This window comes from Taudactylus pleione, unplaced genomic scaffold, assembly GCF_031769625.1.
Source record: "Taudactylus pleione unplaced genomic scaffold, aTauple2 ptg000127l, whole genome shotgun sequence".
In the NCBI taxonomy this organism is placed as follows: Eukaryota; Metazoa; Chordata; class Amphibia; order Anura; family Myobatrachidae; genus Taudactylus; species Taudactylus pleione.
This window is the reverse complement of record NW_028284529.1, coordinates 5,817,145-5,840,337: the sequence shown is the minus strand read 5'-3', so window position 1 is coordinate 5,840,337 and position 23,193 is coordinate 5,817,145.

Below are 23,193 nucleotides of genomic sequence, written 5' to 3'. Positions count from 1 at the left end.
TTTTCTGTTTATTTTAACTCTATAATAATAAAACTTACTATATATCACTTTCTTGTTTAGGACTTGATGATCTTTTTTGTACTTGTAAATGTACACTTTCCTATTAATTCGGGGTGTGCACCGGCCACTTTTCGTATTTTGTGTTTTGGGTTTGGTTCTGGATCTTTCTTCGTGTTTTGGATCTGGATTGGTTTTGCCAAAACCACCCTTCCATGTTTTGGGTTCTGGGTTTTGTGTTTTGGATCTGTATTTTTTTGAAAAAAATCATAAAAACAGCTAAAATCACAGAATTTGTGGGTTTTTCTGCTCCTATGTTATTTTCAACCTCAATAACATTCATTTCCACTCATTTCCAGTCTATTCTGAACACCTCACACCTCACAATATTGTTATTAGTCCAAAAGGTTGCACCGAGGTAGCTGGAGGACTATACTAAGCGACACGAGTGGGCGGTACAAACACATGACCCATCTAGAAGTGACACTGCAGTGGCAGACAGGATGGCAGTTTGAAAAACTAGGCCCCAAACAGTACATAATGCAAAGAAAAAAAGAGGTGCAAGATGGAATTGTCCTTGGGCCCTCCGACCCACCCTTATGTTGTATAAACAGGACATGCACACTTTAACAAACCAATAATTTCAGCGCCAGGGTCTGCCACATGACTGTGGCTGAAGTGATTGGTTCGTTTGGGCCCCCACAAAACAAGCTGGCAATTAATCTGTCCCTGCACAAACTGGCTCTACGGAGGCAAGATGTCGTCCTCATCCTCCTCATCCACTGATTCCTCACCCTCTTCAGTGTTGTGTACATCCTCATCCTCACAGAGTATTAATTCGTCGCCGCTGGAATCCACCACCACAGGTCCTTCTGTACGTTCTGGAGGCTGGTCTCCCTGGAGGAGTTGATAATTCATTTTTATGAGCATTATCTCCACATTTTGTGGATGCAACCTCCTACACCTTTCGCTGACAAGGTTCACGGCTGCACTAAACACTCTTTCGGAGTACACACTGGAGGGGGGGAACTCAGGTAAAATAGAGCAAGTTTGTACAAGGGCCTCCAAATTGCCTCTTTTTCCTGCCAGTACAGGTACGGACTGTCTGACATGCCTACTTGGATGCTTTCACCGATGTAATCTTCCACCATTCTGTCAATGGTGACAGTATCATATGCAGTAACAGTAGACATGTCAGAAATTGTTGGCAGGTCCTTCAGTCCAGACCATATGTCCAAACTTGGTCCTGCCTGCCGTGCATCACCGCCAGCGGGTTGCTTAGGATACCCAAGTTGTTTCCTGGCAGCCCCAGTTGCGGGAGAAAATGAAGAAGGAGCTGTTGACGTGTCATGTTCCACTTCAGCTGACAGTGTTTTCACCAGCAGGTCTTTGCACCTCAGCAGGCTTGTGTCGGCCAGAAAGAGAGATGCCACATAGGCTTTAAACCTAGGATCGAGCACCGTGGCCAAAATGCAGTGGTCTGATTTTAATAGATTGACCATCTTTAAATCCTGGCAAAGTGAATGAAGGGCTTCATCCACAAGTCCCACATGCCGAGCAGAATTGCTCCATCTTAGCTCCTCCTTCACTTTCTCCAGCTGCTTCTGCAAAAGCCTGATGGGGGTAATGACCTGACTCAAGCTGGCAGTGTCTGAACTGGCTTCACGTGTGGCAAGTTTGAAGGGCTGGAGAACCTTGCACAATACAGAAATCATTCTCCACTTCGCTTGAGTCAGGTGCATTCTGTACAGTCTCGGTATTGCCTGCCTAGTGAAGTGGAATCTAGACGGGATTTGGAATCGGGCACACTCTGACTCCATCAATTGTCTAAATCCCACTGCACTAATGGCAGATACCGGACGCACGTCTAACACCAACATTGCAGTCAAGGCCTCAGTTATCCGTTTTGCTTCAGGATGATGCTGTCACACTTCATCCTCCTTGCAAAGGACTGTTGGAGGGTCAATTGTTTAGTAAAAGTAGTGGTTTTCCTACTTCCTCTCTGGGATGATGAACGACTCCCAGCAGCAACAGCAGCAGTGGCAGCAGTAGGCGTAGCAATGCAGGATCCTCCAGAGGAATCTCGGATAGGAGAGTCAGTCATGCCAGTGACATGGCCTGCAGGAATACTTCCGATCTTGATTAAGGAGGAAATTGACGAGGAGGGAGTTGACGGTGTGGTTTGCAGGTGCTTGGATACAACAGGACGAAGGGATTTAGGTGTCCCTGGACTGCTTACGGTCTTAGCCAAAGTTTCTGAACTTGACAGTAACTTTTTATGAATGTGCTGCAGGTAATGTATAAGGGAGGATGTTTCTAGGTGGTTAACCTCCCTACCCCTACTTATTTCACATTTACATATGGTACATATGGCAAGACAGTTATTGTCCGGATTTGGATAGAAATATTGCCAGACCAAAGAGGTGGAATGTTTGGTCTTCTGCCCAGGCATGACTGTGATGGGCTTTTTCATCCCACAGACAACAACTGTCTCCCCCAGAGCCTGATTTAAACAAACCACATCACCATCAGAATCCTCATCACCAACTTCCTCCTCAGCGCCAGCTACACCAGCATCCTCATTCTGTTGTTCTTTTATAGTGACATCTTCAATTTGCATATCAGCAAGTGGACTGTGGGTGCTCCTTTCAGCGCTTGCAGAGGGGGCGTGCAAATGGTGGAAAGAGCCACCTCTTCCCGTCCAGTGCTGGGAAGGTCAGGCATCGCAACCGCCGCCACACTTGGACTCTCCTTGGGGATTTGTGATATCTTTTTAGAACGCACAGTTCTTCGCTGTGCATTTCCCAGCTTAACTCATTTGATTATTGTAGCAGGAGGAGGGCTTCCATCATCGTGTGAAGCTGAACCACTAGTCATAAACATAGCGAAAGACCATAGCCGTTCCTTGCCACTCTGTGTCGTAAATGGCATATTGGCAAGTTTACGTTTCTCCTCATATGATTTAAATGTTTTTTTAAGGTCGATTTCCTGAACTTTTTCATTTGGGATTTTATATGCCCTCTACTATGACATTGAGCATCGACCTTGGTAGATGACGTTGATGGCATTTTATCGTCTATGTCGTGACTAGTGGCAGCAGATTCAGCACTAGGAGGAAGTGATTCTTGATCTTTCCCTATTTTATTTGTATCTGAAAAAGTTTTGTCCTCCATTTATGTTATATAGATATATATGTGTAGTTAAGGCGCACACAAACACAGAAAAGAATAATTTTTTTATTTTTTTGGAGTGCACTTTGGGGGTTACACCACCCTTTAACAGACTTATGACACAAGCGCACGCTTGGCGCTGCTCCTTTGTTGATGCACGTGCGGCTACAGCACACACAATTCACAACACAGAAAAGAAGAATTTTTTATTTTTTTGGAGTGCACTTTGGGGGTTACACCACCCTTTAACAGACTTATGACACAGGTGCTCGCTTGGCGCTGCTCCTTTGTTGATGGACATGCGGCTACAGCGCACACAATTCACAACACAGAAAATAATTTTGAATTTTTTTTGAAGTGCACTTTGGGGGTCACACCACCCTTTAACAGACTTATGACACAGGAGCATGCTTGGAGCTGCTCCTTTGTTGATGGACATGCGGCTACAGCGCACACAATTCACAACACAGAAAATAATTTTGAATTTTTTTTGAAGTGCACTTTGGGGGTCACACCACCCTTTAACAGACTTATGACACAGGAGCATGCTTGGAGCTGCTCCTTTGTTGATTGACATGCGGCTACAGCGCACACAATTCACAACACAGAAAATAATTTTGAATTTTTTTTTTAAGTGCACTTTGGGGGTCACACCACCCTTTAACAGACTTATGACACAGGAGCATGCTTGGAGCTGCTCCTTTGTTGATGGACATGCGGCTACAGCGCACACAATTCACAACACAGAAAAGAAGAATTTTTTATTTTTTGTGGAGTGCACCTTGGGAGTTACACCACCCTTTAACAGACTTATGACACAGGCGCACGCTATGCGCTGCTCCTTTGTTGATGGACGTGTGGCTACAGCGCACACACTTCACTACACAGAAAAGAAGAATTTATAATTTTTTTTAGTAGTGCACTTTGGGGGTCACACCACCCTTTAACAGACTTATGACACAGGAGCATGCTTGGAGCTGCTCCTTTGTTGATGGACATGCGGCTACAGCGCACACAATTCACAACACAGAAAAGAAGAATTTTTTATTTTTTGTGGAGTGCACCTTGGGAGTTACACCACCCTTTAACAGACTTATGACACAGGCGCACGCTATGCGCTGCTCCTTTGTTGATGGACGTGTGGCTACAGCGCACACACTTCACTACACAGAAAAGAAGAATTTATAATTTTTTTTAGTAGTGCACTTTAGTGGTCACACCACCCTTTAACAGTCGAACCAGGCGGCCCTTTACTTATGACACAGGCGCACGCTTGGCGCTGCTCCTTTGTTGATGCACGTGCGGCTACTGTGCATACATTTCACACACAAACAGAAAAAAAGAATTGTTTATTTTCTGTGGAGCGCACTGTGGGAGTTACGCCACCCTTTAACAGACTTATGACACAGGCACACGCTTGGTGCTGCTCCTTTGTTGATGCACATGCGGCTACAGCGCACTCAATTCACCACACAGAAAAGAAGAATTTTTTTATTTTTTTTGAAGTGCACTTTGGGGGTTACACCACCCTTTAAGAGATGAGCCAGCCGGCCCTTTACTTATGACACAGGCACACGCTTGGTGCTGCTCCTTTGTTGATGCACATGCAGCTACAGTGTACACAATTCACAAACACAGAAATAAATGTTTTTTTTGCATTTGGGGGGAGCACCCCTGATGGACAGATCACCCCCTGGACATCACTACAGCACCCCTTTAGGACTACATCCTTTATAGGACACTGCACAACACAGCCCAGCCAGCCCCTATAGACTTTTGGAGTGGACACAGCCCCTTTGGACAACTGACTGCACAGCACAGCACAGCCAACCCCTATGGACAACAGCAGCACAACACAGCCCAGCCAGTCCCTATGGACTTTGGAGGAGTGGCACAGCCCCTATGGACAACAGCAGCACAGCACAACACAACACAGCCCAGCCAGCCCTAACTCCCACCCTCCCTCTTCACTGTCCACAGCCGGAGTGAGAAATGGCGCCGATGCGGGGACCTTTTATAGAATCCAAAACCTGCGAGATCCGGAAGGCGGAATGATGACGTTTTGCCTCGATTTCAGTTCCGAGTCAGGCGGGAAAACCCGAGCTGGACTCGGTTCCCGAATCGGATCGGGGGGCTCGGGGGGATTCGGATTTCAGAAATCCGAACCTGCTCATCCCTACTATTAATATATTTACATGTGTGATGCATAGTAATAAACATATAAGTCTATATGTAGGAAAGCATCAGTCAATGTGGACATTAATGAATTGTAAAACATCTCCAAACAACCATTTTCAAGTTTGCTTCTGGGACCTAATACAAACAAGACCTTGCTGGGTAAGGATCAGTTGTGGAACCTCAGTGTCTCTGATAATTGATACTGTTTTTTTGGGGGAAAGAAGTCTAATGACCTTTTCTGCCTTAACAAGTAGAGTTGCACTCAACTGTCAGGAGTTTACAGGTTTTGGCCCCCATAATGAGGCTGCTGGAACCAATTGACAGGAAAGAAGGAATACAGGAACAAGCTAAAGGCCAGGCAGTTGAGAAGTGAGATTAAAAAAAAACATGCCAAAATATCCAGGAAGACAGTTCATGAAAAGTTTAAGTTCAATGGCAGAGCAAGGATACCTGATGTATAATCAAAACATTTATAGGTAAGGAAATAGACGTGATCAAACAGGTTATGTAAAAAAATGAGAAGTGGACTTCAGGGGAGTGCAAATTAATTGGGACATACAGTAGTACGTTTTTGCGTGTTTTCTTTTTCCAGAACATAGAGAATAGTGCACAAGCTTAAGCTGGGTACACACTATTAGCTATATCGTATGATGTAATGTTCTGGCGTGGATTGGAATGATATATTGTATGGATCGTCCACAGCAGTTGGTCACTGCTGCCAGTATTATGTATGTAGTTGGTTCAAAACTTTTGAAATGTGACAGCAGAGTAGCAGACATGGACAATTCTCTACTTGTCTGTCTCTATATCCAAATTTAATCATGTTTATACTGTATCATGATATTTTATTTTCAGTTGTAACTAAAACTGTAATGTTTTATGAACTGACTAGTTAGCAGTCCACAAAAAGTTCCATTTGAGTGCTTAAATGGGTCACTTTTCGGTCATTTCTGCTTGCCACCTGGGGGGGGCTGCGATCAGAAATTTCAGCGCTGGTCGCTGTGCGCACCCGAATGGTGCAACAATTGAATTGCTCCATCAAGCTCCATCTAGTGGCTTCTGTTGCACAAAACACTTTCCACCCATAGAGGTGAGGAGCAGCATTAGCTTTTTACATATATAGATATACAACATATATCTCTGTATAAACCCTTACACACACTATTGGTCTCTGCCCTACACAAATAGAGGCCACATAACATAATACAATACAATAAAATATAATAATATAATGTCATACACCATGGCTCCATGTGCAGTGCGGGGTGAGGATAGATCACATAGATACACTGTATATGCACCGCAGAGATGATGCATTGTATCATGGACCCGCCCATTACTGTCACCCTGCTTGCTGCTGCTGGGTAATACTCTCATACTATATATACATAATCCTTAGCAGCCTGTCAAAATAATGTAACATTGTTGCACCAATGAAACGTCCCATTTGAGCCCTGAAATAGGTAACTTTTTGGTAATTTCTGCTCGCCAGCTCAGGGGGGGCTGTGAGTAGAAATGTCACATACCCTCCAACATTTCAGAGTACAAAACCAATACAGGGGACGGGTCCAAAGTTAAGAGGGCATGGTCACATGTAAAGGAGTGTGGCCTCATTGAACTGTATACTGGGGGCTGGCACTGGTTGGTTACTGTTATTGTTAGGGTTTGTAAGGGTTGTACACAAACTGAGACCAGCAACAGCCTTGGGGCTGGAATAGAGTAGTGGCCTATGGACCAAAGAACAAGATGCAGCCTTTGGGCTGTGCAATAGCCTTGAGGGCTGATAAACTTGTCTAGATGCAGCCTTTGGGCTGAGTAGCAGTCTTGGGCTGTGCGGCAACCTGGAGGGCTGGTATACTTGGCTAGATGCGACCTTTGGGATGAGTAGCAGCCTTTTGGCTGAGTAGCAGCCTCTGGGCTGTGTGGCAGCCTTGAGGGCTGGTATACTTGGCTAGATGCGACCTTTGGGATGATTAGCAGCCTTTTGGCTGAGTAGTAGCCTTTGGGCTGAGGAGCAGCCTCTGGGCTGTGGAGCAGCCTTGAGGACTGATATGCTTGGCTAGATGACGCTGAGATGCGCTAAGTGCCGCCAGAATGACACTAGCGGCAGTACACTGGATTGCATACTCTGGACGCTGAGGTGCGCTATGTGCCACCGAGATGACACCAGTGGTAGTATATGGGATTGCATACTCAGGACGCAGAGGTGCACTAAGTGCTACTGGGATGACACCAGCGGTAGTACACAGGATTGTGTACTCAGAACGCTGAAGTGCGCTAAGTGCCGCCGGGATGACACTAGCGGCAGTACACAGGATTGTGTACTGAGGAAGCTGAGGTGACCTAAGTGCAGCCTGGATGACACTAGCAGCAGTACAAAGGATTGTGCACTCAGGACGCTGAGTTGCGAACTCTGGACACTGAGTGCGGTCTGTGCCACCTAGATGACACATAAGGCAGAAAGTTTGTATGCAGACCGTGCCGCCTAGAAGACACAAACGGCAGGGAAAACAAAGCTTGACTGGAACACTGGGAGCTCAACTGGATATAGGAGACAATTCCAGAACTGGAAACATGTGAAACACTATCACCGGCATAGGGGAAGCGTTCATACCAGAAGGATATAGATGCGAGAGCCAATCCGGATAACTCCGAGAATGATGGACAGACGGTAAGAGGAATTTCAGCAAATGCTCACCCGGCATTCTTCTCACACTGCATTCGCAGTGCAGCAGCTTGTGACAGTTATACTGTTAGTGTGCACTTTGAAGTTCATCTCTATATATCACTGGGGGCTGGTGGCCAGCCGCTGCTGTATGGTTACTGTAGTGTTACATAGCAACAGTAATCAGCCAGCACCGTCTGGCACCAGAAGTGTATCTAGGGGTCCAAGCGCCCCTGGCAAAGAACTGGACTGGCACCCTCATATATTCTGATTAATTACACTCTGTACTTATAACGTCTCCCCAGCCAGCCCCCCTTCTGTCTCCCCAGCTAGCCCCCTTCTGTCTCCCCAAAGAGCCACCCTTCTGTCTCCCCAGCTATCCTCCTTCTATTTCCACAACCATCCTCCTTCTGTCTCCCAGCCACCCCCCTCTTTCTCCCCAGCCATCCTCCTTCTGTTTCCCCAGCCATCCCCCTTTTGTTTCCCCACACATTCCCCCCTCTGTCTCCCCAGCCACCCCCCTTCAGTCTTCCCAGCTTCAGACCCCGGTCCCCCACATCCAGCCCCTGCAGCTCATAGATACTTACCATCTTCTGATTGTGGCTGTGGCCGGCTTCTCAGTGCAGTGATGTGGCGTGCATGGTGTCATGATGTCACGCGCGCCTTGTCTCAAAAAAAAACTTTATTAATTCTTTGTGCAAGGCAGCCGCCGGCAAATGCCGGTGGCTGCCAGGCCCTGAACATCCAGGAGCCAAGGGTGTACCCAGGACTCCAGTCCTGGCAGTCCCATCTTGATTTTACACCCTGGAGGCGGATGGCATGGCTGGCATCCCTGGAGAGTGCTGTCCTGGCCAAGAGGTAGATAAGCCCCTGGCTGATACCCTGCACCCAGTGATATATAGAGATGAACTTCAAAGTATACTCTAGCAGTAAATAGCCAGTGCCAGCTGCCTCACTACACACACAACTTGCAGACAGCCACAAAAGGACAAGGGGAAGGGAGCTGCCTGTCAGTGTCACTTAGCAGAGCTGCGGGAGTCCATGTCCCCGCAGCACTGCTATGAAATTGAGAATCCAGTACAAACCGATACAGTGCTGTTTGCCGGAACAAACTGTAACAAACAGTACTGTACCAGCTAAAATGGTACAGATTGCTCCATCTGGCGCCATCTAGTGGCTGCAGGCATGCCACACACTTGAATTCCCCCACCATAGAGGTGAGGAGCAGCGTTAGCCATATATGTATATATATATATATATATATATATATATATATTATATATATATTATGACAGAGTCAGCATAATTCCACGTGAGGTAAATGTGGAATATCCTGATTTCTCAGGTTTGGCAGAGAAAAGGCATAAGGAATGTGTAATTGTCCAGTTCAGGTGTTGCCTCAATCAGAATCTAGAAGGCAGCTGATTACAGACACCTGTGTGAGGCTGGTTTAAGAACTTCAGAGACACTGGGGAAACTGAGCCTGATGGTGAGATAGTCGCCCAGCTTATAGGCACGGGGCTGACTAGTGTTAGGGGTCCTGGACCTGCGAGTCCACTGAAGAAATATTGCGGTTTGGAAGACTGTGTGTAACATCTTACCTGTGAAACTGCCATATCCTGTATACCTGCCTGTGGTGAACAATAAAGCTACTGATGGATTTTACCCGGTCTATGTGATTCTTGTCATAATATATATATTATATATTATGACCCTGTGGTGCCCTGTGCCATGGCACTGGTCACACTACCCCAGTTACGGTCCTGCTCGTAGGACCTCCTAGTTATCTCTGCCTCGGGAAGGAGCAGAAGACGTCACCGCGTCTCATGTCAGGTGGTGATGTACGTGAGCTTTGTTATTAGTAAAGTTGTTTTTGATACCTTTCTCACGATTGCACTCTCCTCATTACTTATATACTAATATATTTAAAGCCTCCAAAGGATGGGGGTGCTGGACCTTACTTAATAGTTAAAATGTGCAACTGCTGTAGAGCGGACCTTTATCTTTAGATTTTAGATACCACTTAAGAAAGGTATCCTTGTGTCATTTTACCTGTTTGTTTTAGACAAGATTAGATAGCGAGACTCTTTAGAGAAAGCATCAGTTTGAACACTGTTTGCCTACCTTTTAATTAACAACACAACAAAAGTACATGTCCATCTGTTAACACATGGTCATAATTACTACAAAATGTCTATAGAAAAAGTCTCCAATCAGGCTATCTTTATTCAAAAACAAAAGAAGATCAAATTTCTAACGCCAGATTTTTTTTAGCAGTTAATGCCTGGGAATATTACATACACATATAGAAGCACATGGGTATATTCATTTTGGATTGTTCTTGGTCTTAGTTACATGAGATCTTATTACCTTTGCATCTTTTGTCAACATTTTTTTTTATTTCAGTTGCTAACCAAAATGCCGTTTCATTATTTTTATGCTAGGCCTCATTCTGTTATATTTTACTGAGTTTATTGTGATTATAATGATTATTTAGTCATAAAGGCACATTATTTATAACTGAGTGCCTTTTATTTATTAGATTTATTAGGTATTATTAGTATGAAACATCTAAACCAATTAAAAGCCCACAAACATCTGACTTGTCATTTCAAAGTAATGAAAGATTATAACTGAGACACTATGAAAATAAGCAAAATGAAGGACATAAAGAATACAAATATATGCAAGATGTATTCATGTTTAGAGAGGTGAGATGTATTAGAGGCTCAGTTTGTTTTTTTGTTTGTTTGTTTTTGTGGTTTTCTTTATCTAAAAACTCTATAAAACTGTTAAAACATAAACAGGTTTCCTAAACACAGTATTTATAGTATCAACAATTAACTATGGGCCTGATTCATTACGGATTGCTATTGCTATTGCAACTGCGATTACACACACACAGTCTCACTGCGAAAATATGATGATTGCAATCGCAATCCAGCCAAACATAAGGACACCCACTCTACCTTACGCACATCTTTAATACTTTGCAAGTCTGCAAAATCACACTTGCACAAGGCCTGACCTTACTCAGGAATTGCTAACCTCATTGCACGCAGTGAAAGCCCAAGCTGTGTATGGCATTGCAATGGCAAATGTTTGCACGCCCCTGTAACAATGCACTGTCATGCCTTTGTTTCGTCAACCACCCCCGATCACCACCCCAAAATGCTCACTTCCTGTCAATCACTCTGTGATGGATCTGCGTAGTCACTGTGATCACAGTCTGATTGCAGTGAAGTCTTCGGGCACACGCACTGCGATAACATACCTCCCAATATGACCCTCTCCAGGAGGGAAACAATGCTCTGGTCCTGGACTTCCCTGGTAATTTATGATTGGTATAGGCTCCAGAGGTGGGGCTGCAGCACAGTCCAAAATTCAAATAGGGCAGTCACGTCAACTGCCATTGAGTCCCAGCCAGTCATGTTTGGCAGTGTGTGAAATGTCAGTTGGAGTGGCTGTTGTGGGCATTAGGCAGATACTGTAGATTTTTAAATTGTGTCAAATGGCTGATTTGTTGGGGGGGTGTGGGTTTAAATGCAAAAAAATTATAATTATGATCACAATAAGCCATGTCAACATTCTCATGTTTACTTTATGCATGTCATATAGATAACTGTTGACATAACATACCACATCCCCCTGTGGAGCTTTTAATCTTAACCAGTTGCAGCTCCTACCTGACATTAATAGGAGGTCTACACCTCTCTACCAGTACGAATGTATATGTTGTGCGCATGCATGGGATCGTAAACCTACACATGCGCACAAAATAATAAGCAGCCCAGGCCTCTAGATACTGCATAGGGATGTCATTATAGCAGGGGAGTAGCTTCCCATTGGAAGCGCTCTCTCTGCTAATTGCAATCTGGACTGGCAGTCCCAGAGGGAGAAAACACCTCCCCCTGGGATTGCCTGTCCAGCTGTGATTAGCGGGTAGCGCTTCCAATGGGTAGTCACTGGGAAAACACTGCCAAGCAGCCTGGCACTTTAGTGTCAGATTTTACTGGTGTGGCTGCAGGTAAAGTCCACCACTGATCTTAACCACAGGCAAGCAGCAAGACTAAATTAGTAAGAAACCAGTGAGTCTACCACTTTGTATTTGGATAAAACCCATGAGATAACATGGAGAACATATATATCTGTGATCAGATTAAACTTAAGGCCTCATCTCTCTTATATACCAACGATAACTACAATAACTTAAAACTAGAGATGTGCGCCGACCCCCGTGTTTTGGTTTCGGTTTTGGATCTGGATCTACCCTGGTTTTGGAACTGGATTGGTTTTGCCTCCGTGTTTTGTTTTTGTGTTTTGGTTTTGGATCTGAATTTTTTCTTAAAAAATCATAAAAACAGCTAAAATCACATAAAATGGGCCTGTTTTTGTTCCTACAGTATAATTAACCTCAATAACATTTATTTCCAGTAATTTCCAATCAATTTTAAGCACCTCACAATACTATTTGCTTCATCTAGTTAAGGCCAAAGGGTTGCATCCAGCTAGCAGTGGGCGGCACTAACATGTGGCAGTTCAGTTTCTCATTTACAACATGGATACAGTGTGTTATACAGTGTGGGTTGGATACACCAATAGCACACTTACTGTGACAGTAGTGTCGGCAGTGCGGGATTGCTGATGGTGTCCTCAGTATATGGAATGGCAGTGCTGCGGTGCTGGCAGTGTCCTCACTGAAGGGTACTGGTGATGTCGGCAGTGGGGGGTTGCCAGCTGTGTCTTTAGTGAAGGTTGGCTGACTGTGTCGGCAGTGCAGGGGTGCCAGCGGTGTCTTTAGTGCAGGTTTTCTGGCTGTATCGGCAGTGCGGGGGTGCCAGTTTTGTCATTAGTGCAGGTTTGCTGGCTGTGTCGGCAGTGTGGGGGTGCAAGCGGTGTCTTAGTGCAGGTTTGCTGGCTGTGTTGGCAGTGCGGGGGTTGCTGGCGGTGTCCTCAGTACATGGAATGACAGTGCTGGCAGTGTTCTCAGTGAAGGGTACAGGCGGTGTCAGCAGAGCAGGGGTGCCAGTGGTGTCCTCATTACAGTCGGCAGTACAGAGGTACTCTCAATGCAGGGTGCCGGTGGTGTCGGCAGAGCGGGGGTGCCAGCGGTGTCCTCAGTGCAGGTTTGCTGATTGTGCAGGGGTGCTGGTGGTGTCCTCAGTGTGGGAGTGTCGGCAGTGTCGGCAGTGTGGTAGTCGCTAACGGTGTCCTCAGTACATTGGGCAGGAGTGCAGGAGTGTCGGCAGCAGTGATGTCGGCAGAGGGTGATGCTGCCAGTGGGGGTGCTGGCGGTGTCTGTGATCCGAACCCGCTCATCTCTACTTAAAATGCATGTTAAATTCTGTTGTAATCTGAAGTCAGAGCTGATTAGGAGAATACATTTTTTATGCAAATGACCTTGTTAAAGGACAAGTGGTTCTGCTAAACCTAATGTATAGCAATTTTACACATTGTACGCATAAACCTGTATTTTAACCATAAGGAATATTAATAGCATACGTTTGCAATGTGCAAACTTCAGTGAAGTTATGGTGATACCTTTTTCAAGACAAGCTTTTTAAACATCTTCTTCAACCTTTGTAACATTGCATCATGGACCTCATTCAGAGTCTCTCGCTAGATGCAATCGCTCGCCCCCAGCGTATGCAAATTTGTCAAAGTGATGCCACGGGAAGCGATCACTCGCCAAGGCATAAGCAGGCCCACCATGTCTTAGCGAGCGGCCAGCGTATGCCCAATCACACAGGCAGAGCCGCCCACCAGCACACGTCATCTCCAGGAAGTGTATTAAAACATTGGTATGTCGAGGACAATCGGAAGCGATCGCAGCACTTGTGGTTGCCTTACCCTACCGCAAGCACTGCGAGGACTTCAGTGTAAAAAACAGGCATGTGACGTGTACTATGACGCTGTGTGTTAATTATGCGCGCCTCTAAAACGGCATTGAAACACTAAGGCACGCCTGCGTTCGCACCTCCACTCCCTTGTTATTAGTGTCCTGCCCCTGTTACCACCCACAAACGGCCTCTCCTGTCACTCATTTCACTAGGCTGGCTTTGCTGGGCGAGCGAGCGGCCTGCGATCGCACAGAGTAGTTCGCGCACGTGCAGAACGAAGCATGCGCATGAGTGTACGCAAACCATCGGGCTGCTTGTGAGCGCACAGCGCTAGCGAGAGACTCTGAATGAGGTCCCATGTGTTCCGCCTGAAGGAGGGTGATAGTACGATTATTGGTGAGCTTTCATACACTGCAAGATGTATGGAGGCAAACCTCATGTCCGTTGGCTGCACGACGGTCGAGAGGTTTGATAACCAAACTAAATGCTCCAGGCCAGGGAATATCAATACACTTTGTAATAACATTGTTGTTTTAATTTTTTGCCTTTAGCCATGCTAGGACATGGCTACATAATACTTTTCATGCTAATACATTTATTGATTTTTATAAATTTGTATATAAACACTAAAGAATCTCACACATTTGCTAAGTGTAAATACTAACCAAATCACTAACATTTTTAATGTATGTTTTGTGTCTCAAAACTAGACTAATGACAGCTTTGAAAATAGTATTATGTTCCCATATAATTAAGCCATTAATGTTAATTCACCTGGACAAAAACATAGGATATGATTTGGCGTGTAGTATATGTTCTCTGCCTTTCCTTCAGAACTGAATGAACTTTCACAATACCCAAATGTCAATCTTCAAGGACTTAAAGACATTAGATATGCCTGTCAGCTAAGTCCATACCAGACATCAGAATTTGCCATCTTTAAGACTCCAGAGACATGATGCTAAAACTATGTTCTTGTACATAAACGGCATTTCTAACTTATCTGTTGTCACTAATTACTATGGGTTATGTCAACTGAAAGTGTTCTTTAGGTTTTCTGCCTTTATTATTGCTCTTCCATAATTATTTGTGTAGTATGCTTTTTTAGAGATGTCATGATGATAATGGATTGTAAACACAAGAATTGAATTGAGAGGTTCCAAAGTTGCAACAGTCTTTTAGGCAACAAAATAGTTATTTTAAACTTTGTCTGTGTCCCTTCCTTCTAAGGGTCTATATTATTTCACGTCTAACAAGATTCCATGTTTTCTTTTTCGTCTGCCAACACACCAACTAGCAACAAAAAACACACCTTGTTTGAACATCTTATAATTAATGTTGACATAGTTTTCCAGCAACAGTCACTTCTTTTTATGTTATTTAATGCTTGTGCTTTCAAATGTCTCACTGAATGTCCAGGGCCAATAGGATGTCTTGACAGATATAGCTCACTAACTAAAGGACCACCAGCTGGGGTCATGCATTCCTTGAGCTCCACTCATTGCCTTTTCACTATGTCCATTGTCAAGCTCCTCCAAGAGTCAACATGTACTTAAGAGATTTCAAAATTCAATTTAAGGTGCAGGTATATTAGCTTTCTTCGAAAGTGAAGAGTCTGTAATATTGTGTTTTAAGAGAGCATATTAAACTGTTATGGTTCAGGTGGTAACATAACACTACTGAGTGGCTTACTACTAAGATCAATTTCTTCTCTATAATGATTGTATTTGACTGCTAACACTACTAAACATTTTGTGCGGATTAAAAAAATAAGATAAAACTACCTATAGGGCGTACGTATCTAGCTTTTTTTTTCATAAAATGATGTAGAAACTGCTGTCTCTGCATAATGTCATGTATTGTAGTTATGTACTAATGGCATAATGCAGGAGATTTCACAGCAAAGTGCTAATTAGTGGTGCACAGGGCCGGATTAAGGGCAGTGCGACAGGGGCGGTCGTCCTGGGACCCCCACACATACGGGGCCCCCACACACTATTCCCGATCCCCGGCCGCTTATTCTAACATTTCCCCGCTGCTGTCCCCTGGCAGCTCATCTGTTCTCTTACAGCGGCTGCCGAGTACTCAGCAGACTCACTACAGTGAGTCACTGTAGTGAGTCTGCTGAGCATAGGCAAAACAGGGGGGTGGTCCTGGGGTGCACAGGACCACCCATTAGCCCAGTTCCGCCATATTGCGTGAAGTCAGAAGTGCCGCCGGGCATGGTGAAGTGCGCTGCTGATGAACTCTGAGCTCTGACTCATGGATGGAGCAGGGTTTCCCGTGCGGGGGGACGGGGTTGTCGAGGGTGGCAGGAAGCTGCAGCTGCTGCCTTTTCCGCACTGCTCTCTGGCTACTCCCCGAACTTCAAGAAGCCCTCTGAGGTCCTGCTACGGCTGAGCCAGCGGAGGTGTTGGAGCCAAGGCAGCACTTGTCTCCCTGGGGGATGCCACCAAGCGGGCGTCCATGGTGCGGCCCTTCTCCCCGTGCCTGCAGCAGCAGAGCGGGGCGGTGAAGCTGAGGAACGCATTCCCCAGCCTGGAGCACACGGTGCTGGGAAAGAAGGGACCGCGGAGTGCCAGTTGCGGGCGGAGCTGGGCGCTGCCAGAGCAGGAGAACCCACTGAGGTGAGAGAGGGGAGGGGAATGACAGTGCCGGTACCCAGGCTCCATGGTCCCCAGTCGATACTCAGGTGGGAGGAACAATGAGAACCTGATGACAGAGTACACTGATCCCAACATCCCCAGCACCCATTATACCCCCCTCCCTCACCCATACACACATTATTCCCAACTCCCCCCACCCATACACACATTATTCCCCACTCCCCCCACCCATACACACATTATTCCCCACTCCCCCCACCCATACACACATTATTCCCCACTCCCCCCACCCATACACACATTATTCCCCCCTCCTCCCACCAATACACACATTATTCCCCCCTCCCCCCACCCTTACACACATTATTCCCCCCTCCCCCCACCCTTACACACATTATTCCCCCCTCCTCCCACCCATACACACATTATTCCCCCCTCCTCCCACCCATACACACATTATTCCCCCCTCCTCCCACCCATACACTCATTATTCCCCACTCCCCCCACCCATACACACATTATTCCCCACTCCCCCCACCCATGCACACATTATTTCCCCTCCTCCCACCCATACACACATTATTCCCCCCTCCCCCACCCATACACACATTATTCCCCCCTCCTCCCACCCATACACTCTTTATTCCCCACTCCCCCCACCCATACACACATTATTCCCCACTCCCCCCACCCATGCACACATTATTTCCCCTCCTCCCACCCATACACACATTATTCCCCCCTCCCCCACCCATACACACATTATATACAATACCTCCCAACTGTCCCGCATTTAGCGGGACAGTCCCGTTTTTTTGGGACTGTCCCGATTTCCCACCCACGGGGCACGGTGTCCCGCGGTGGGGGGGGAGCATAACAGAGCAGTGTGTATGCAGAGCGAGAATAGATGCCGTGCGCACAGCATCTATTCACAGCATGGAGGGAAAGCCCGGGGGCAGCCCAGCATCCTGGAGATGTTGGACATGCCCCTTAGTGATGCAAATGGGACGTGATGCTAGGCCACACCCCTTTATAGATAGGCCAAGGCACGTGGATGTCCCTATTTGCATCCTGGAAATGTTGGGAGGTATGATATACCCCCCACCCATACACATTATACATCTCCTTTCCCCCACCTATACACACATTATACCCCCATCCCCCCACCCATACACACATTATTCCACCCAGCCATACACACATTACATGCCCCTCCCCCCCACACATACACACATTATATACATCCTCTCCCCACCCATTCACACCTAATATACCCCCTCCCTAACCCATATACACCTCCTCCACCCACCCATACACACATTATACACCTCCTTTCTGTTCAAAGACTATACACCCCATACACAAATTATACACCTCCCTTCCACCCATAGATTATACATCCCCCATACACACATTATATGCCCCATCATGCACACACATTATTCTTTCCTCTCCCCAGACATATTATATCCACCGTAATACTACTTAGCATTCCACTAGGCTTTTTCAGTGGGGGCGCCACTCCCTGTCCTATTTCTGAAGGGCAGAAAGCATCCTGCCCTCTAGCACGGCACCCCGCTGAAACAGCCTGCGGGTTTTGTCCTCCACCCACGGGCCGCAGTGTCCCGCGGGTGGGGAAATGGCAGATCAGAGGTCACCGCAGGTGCATGCGCCTGGCATCCATTCACAGTGACCGCGGCACTTGGGGGCAGTCTGGCGTGTCCGTAAGTGCCGGGCACGCCCCCAGGAGTGAGGAAAAGGGGAAGCGTAATAAAGACACGCCCCTTTTCATTGGCCACACTGCCCTTTTTGGTGGAAGTGCCCTTGCTCTAGGTCCGGCATCAGGCGCCTAGAGTGAACACTACTACTACACATAAACATCCCTTCCCCACACTCCACATAGATGGGTCTATTTACTAAGCAGTGTTAAGAGACAGAATGAAAAGTGCTAAGAAAGTGATAAGGTGCCAGCCAATCAGCTCCCAACTGTCATTTTTCAAACACAGCCTGTGAGATGACAGTTGGGAGCTGATTGGCTGGCACCTTATCACTTTCTTATCACTTTTCACTCTGTCTCCTAACACTGCTTAGTAAATAGACCCCAGAGGCACACCATACACCTTCTACCACTACAGACACATACCCCCCCCCAACACCACAGACAAATCCCTCCCCTCCCCTACCACCACACAAACATCTCTCCCCCCTCCGCCCCTGCACAAGCACACTGTTCCCCCTTCACCACTACACAAACACATCTCTCTGCCCCCTTCCCGGTGCTGGGACCAAGCACGCTCTTTAAATGTGCCGCTATAGCTATGTGTTGCTATGGTTACGGGATTGTGTCACTGATGGAGCGACGTGATGACGACGGCAGGGAGATGCCGGAGCTCGGGCGTGTAGTCGCGCCTTAGCAAGCATGTTGAATATCACTGGGTGATTATGTTTATGTATATAAAGTATGTTTTTTGTATTGTCACTTTGTTCTGACGAAAATGCTGATGCATTGAAACGTTAACCGTTTTCTACAAGCCGTTTCCAGTGTGTTCATTGCGTGGAGTGCCACACTTACTATCCATATATCTCATCTTTTCAGTGGGGGCAACCAGCTAAGTAACAATATTATTTTGAGTGCCGGACCTTTTGGAATGTATATATATATATACACACACACACACTCCCAAAGGTGCAGCACTCCAGGTGCTTTGAAAGTATTCCCTGATGGTAATTACCTCATTCAGCAGCAAAATGAACCCTGCCACACTGCAAAAATTTGTTCAGGAAAGGTTTAAAGAACATGATAAAGAGTAAAGGTGTTGAATTGGCCTCCAAATTCCCCAGATCTCAATCCGATCGAGCATCTTTAGGATGTGCTGAAAAAACAAGTCTGAGCTATGGGGGCCTAACTCGCAACTTACAGGACTTAAAGGAACTGCTGCAAATGTCTTGGAGCCAGAATCACAGGACACCTCCAGAAGTCTTGTAGAGTTCATGACTCGCTGTTTTGGCAGGACGAGGGGACCTATACAATATTAGGTAGGTGGTTTTAATGTTATGACTGATCGGTGTATATAAAACGAAATACAAAACAGATTACAAACGAGAGTCACTTCAATGGTGTAGATAGTTTTGACTTTATTACAAATCTTATTTTCATAACAAAATGTCCTAAATGAAATTACATGGGTTAATAAGTAATAATTCAACAAAACAAAATCAGTATCTGCCTTAGGGCCTGATTCAGAGCCGCTTGTAAGCGGCCGCTCGTTCGCTCCGAGCGATGTTTGCCCAACTGCACATGCGTACGGATCTATTACGGATCTATGTTATACGCATGCGCGAACCAGTCAGTGCGGTCGAAATTCATGTGCTCGCAAAATAGCGAATGCCTGATAATTTGAGTGACAGAAAGAGGCGTATGTGGGTGGTAACAGGGGAAGGTGCTTGAAAACGGGGAGTGGAGATCCGAACGCAGGCGTGCTTAAAGGTCAAAACGGGCGTTTTATGGGTGTGCATAATTAAAACAGCAGCGTCGTTAACCACGTCACTGGGTTATTTTATAGCCAGAACTGCTCGCAGAATTGTGGTAGCATAAACCAACCACAAGAATAGCGAGCAGTTCATACCCTGTTTGATGTACTCGATTAATCTAATAAATAGCGGACATGACGTAGGATGCGAGCGGCCAGGGGGCGTAGTTTCCCAAAAAACGACCGCAAGTTTTGTTAGCTCGATCAGACCTAGAGGCGTGAACAGACCGCAAAGAGCGAACGGTTCATTTGAATAGCCACCCCTATTTTCTGGACGAGCGAGCGCTAATTGCGTCCGGCTCTGAATCAGGCCCCTAGACCACTCTTCTGATTTGTAGGGAAGGTGGGGTGTATCAAAAGGGCAAATCTACTATCCCATCACATATTGTGACAATTTTATGCTATTTGTATTACATACAATACATTATTATACTACATCTTGCAAAGCAATGATTGTGAGCATGTGTTTTCAAAATAATATTTTCTGAACATTTCAGAAACCAATTCAATGCCCTGATAAGAACATTAAAAAAGCCACCTCAGTTCCCTGACCACAATGCATTGCAGTAGCCATCCCAATAATCTGATCACAATGCAATATATTATATTTGTAACAAACAGAATTTGAAAGTAAAAGCAAATATAGGATTAAAATACTTTATTAACAGCTTTACAGTTGCTTTACTTCATTTCTATAAAATGCATCACATATGTTCGTATAGTACTGTATGTTGGTGTTAATAAGATAAAATCAATTCCATAAGAAGAAACTAATAAATAATATTTTGCTTTGATTTACTATTTGTAATCAAAGAACACAATGTAGTTAAATTATTTGAGTTTAATGCTGGGTATCCACTATACAATTATCTGTCAGATATTTGTCCAATCTGGCTGGTTGGAATGAAAACCTGGTAATGTATGGGAGCCAATGACAGTCATCCATTTGCTCACAAACACTGGAAATTTGCCAAAAATGGTTGTTCAGACAAATTGGTTAAAACACACAAAATTAACCAATTTGAACAATTTTTTTGTCCATTTTTCAGTGTTTAAAACCATATGATCAACAATCATTTGCTCCCATACATTACCAGATTTTTATTACAACCAGCCATATTGGACAGATATCTTACAGAAAATTGTATAGTGGATGCCCAGCTTTAGACTATAGGTCTGATTCAGTGCTGCACATAAGCCTGTCCTGCAGACAGACCTCCAGATTTGTAACAACTATTCATGTCAAAGTATCATGAATGGCAGTACCCAAGGTATCCCAGCAGACCATTTCCCGGAGCATGACGCTGCCTCCGCCGGCTTGCCTTCCTAGGGGTCTATGTACTAAGCCTTGGAACTTTCATATGGAAAGTTACCCAACTATTCAATTCAGAGTCGTACTAATCTCAGCCACAAGTCCACTTCCAGTTGGGTGTGTATAAATGGATAGCAACTTGTTGTTCACATGTAGTATAAGTATGCCATGGGCATGTCCTGGGCATGTACTGTAGATGGAATTGTGGGCTACTGTAGAGGGAAGCCTCTGCTAGGTTCTATCTAATTTCTGATGGATCTCTTGCACCAAGGACAAGCCTGGTGCAAGTGTTGCATTTGTTGAAAAATGGAGTGCGCTACTTCACTACCTAAATGAATGATCCTTACATAAAGCATTCTACTTTATCAAAGTGGCCACTGTTCATACCTCCCAACTTTTCAGTTTTAGGATGAAGGACGCCTTGCGTCCGAAAAGAAGACTGAGATTTGCGAAAGCAGTTGTAGCCTCGTTGTAACAGGGGTGGAGCCTCACTGAAACGGGAACAGAGTCTTGCTACACCACAGTTCGCAACACTGTTGGATCAAACAGAGGTGCTGGACTGCCCCCAGGCTCCCTTTCCACTATGAATAGATGCCATTCGCATATGCACTGTATCTTTTCTCCCGCTGCTCTGCTTTACAGAGCAGCGTTGTATGCTCCACCCAGCTTTCCCCTCCACCGTGGGACACTGCTGCCTGTGGGTGGGACAGTCCTAGAAAAACAGGACTGTCCCACTGAATTCGGGACAGTTGGGAGGTATGACTGTATAGTATTCTGCACTAGCGTAGTGTCATCTTGTCACTGTGTATGAGCACCACAGTATGAATGTGTTCCACTTAGCTCCAGAGACTCTGACACATTATCCAGTATATAGTCTGCGTATAGCTGCACCACTACCTTCATATATCACCGGCTGGTGCTCTGTATGCTCCGCTCAATCTCCACTCCATCCAGATTGCTAAGGGTATATCTGTGAGTATGGTTGCACAAGCAACTTCTATTACACTTCAATAAATCTCATACCTGGTTAAGTACTTGAGCTGTCTAGTGCATCTGGACTCGGCTGGTGTTGCTACTCTGCATTCCACCGCCAATAGCACATACATATCAACAGTTTTGACAGCTATTTTCATGAGCACATAGATGCAGCCATGGAGATCCTTATTTATTTGCAAGCAAGCAACACAACTCTGAATAAGGCCCTATAAATGCTTATGCTTAAATTATTATCTCCATTTCCATCATTAAATTTGTAATTTGATACTGTGCTCAGGTTTATTTGATCAAATACAGATTTATTATATTATTGATAATTGAATATATTTAGTAATTTATTGGAATATTGATTATATATATTATTTTAATGTATTAATAATGTTTATTTTTTGAATTTTCTATATTAATTATTGCTGCCATAATTATTAATCTTGCTAAATTCACCCTGCCAGCTCATTAATATAATCTATTATGGGTTTTTTAACCTCTTTTTGTTGTCTGTTTTGTAATTGTAGTAGACTTTATGAAATTGGGTACACTGTGCAATTACACCATTGCGCATATAATCCCACAAGGTGCTTCCGTATGTCTGGAGACCACAAGTTAGTTTTGGCACCCAGGGGCATAATAAGCATTATCATACTGAAGGAATGACGGCTCATTCAAAGGAGGATACAGGACATAGCATTGTATACAGAATGATAGGGTAAAGCACTCCTAAGAAAATGGTGACAATATCACGTCTTGTAATAGACTCTAGTAACCTTTCTTTTCACGCTGTACAAATACAAATGTGTGAGTGTTTTATAGTTTAAATTGTAATGAAATCTACCTGTATTGAAAGAAACCTCTGCACTGAAAACCATTAGTTGACTCAAATATCAGCCAACAAGAAACAC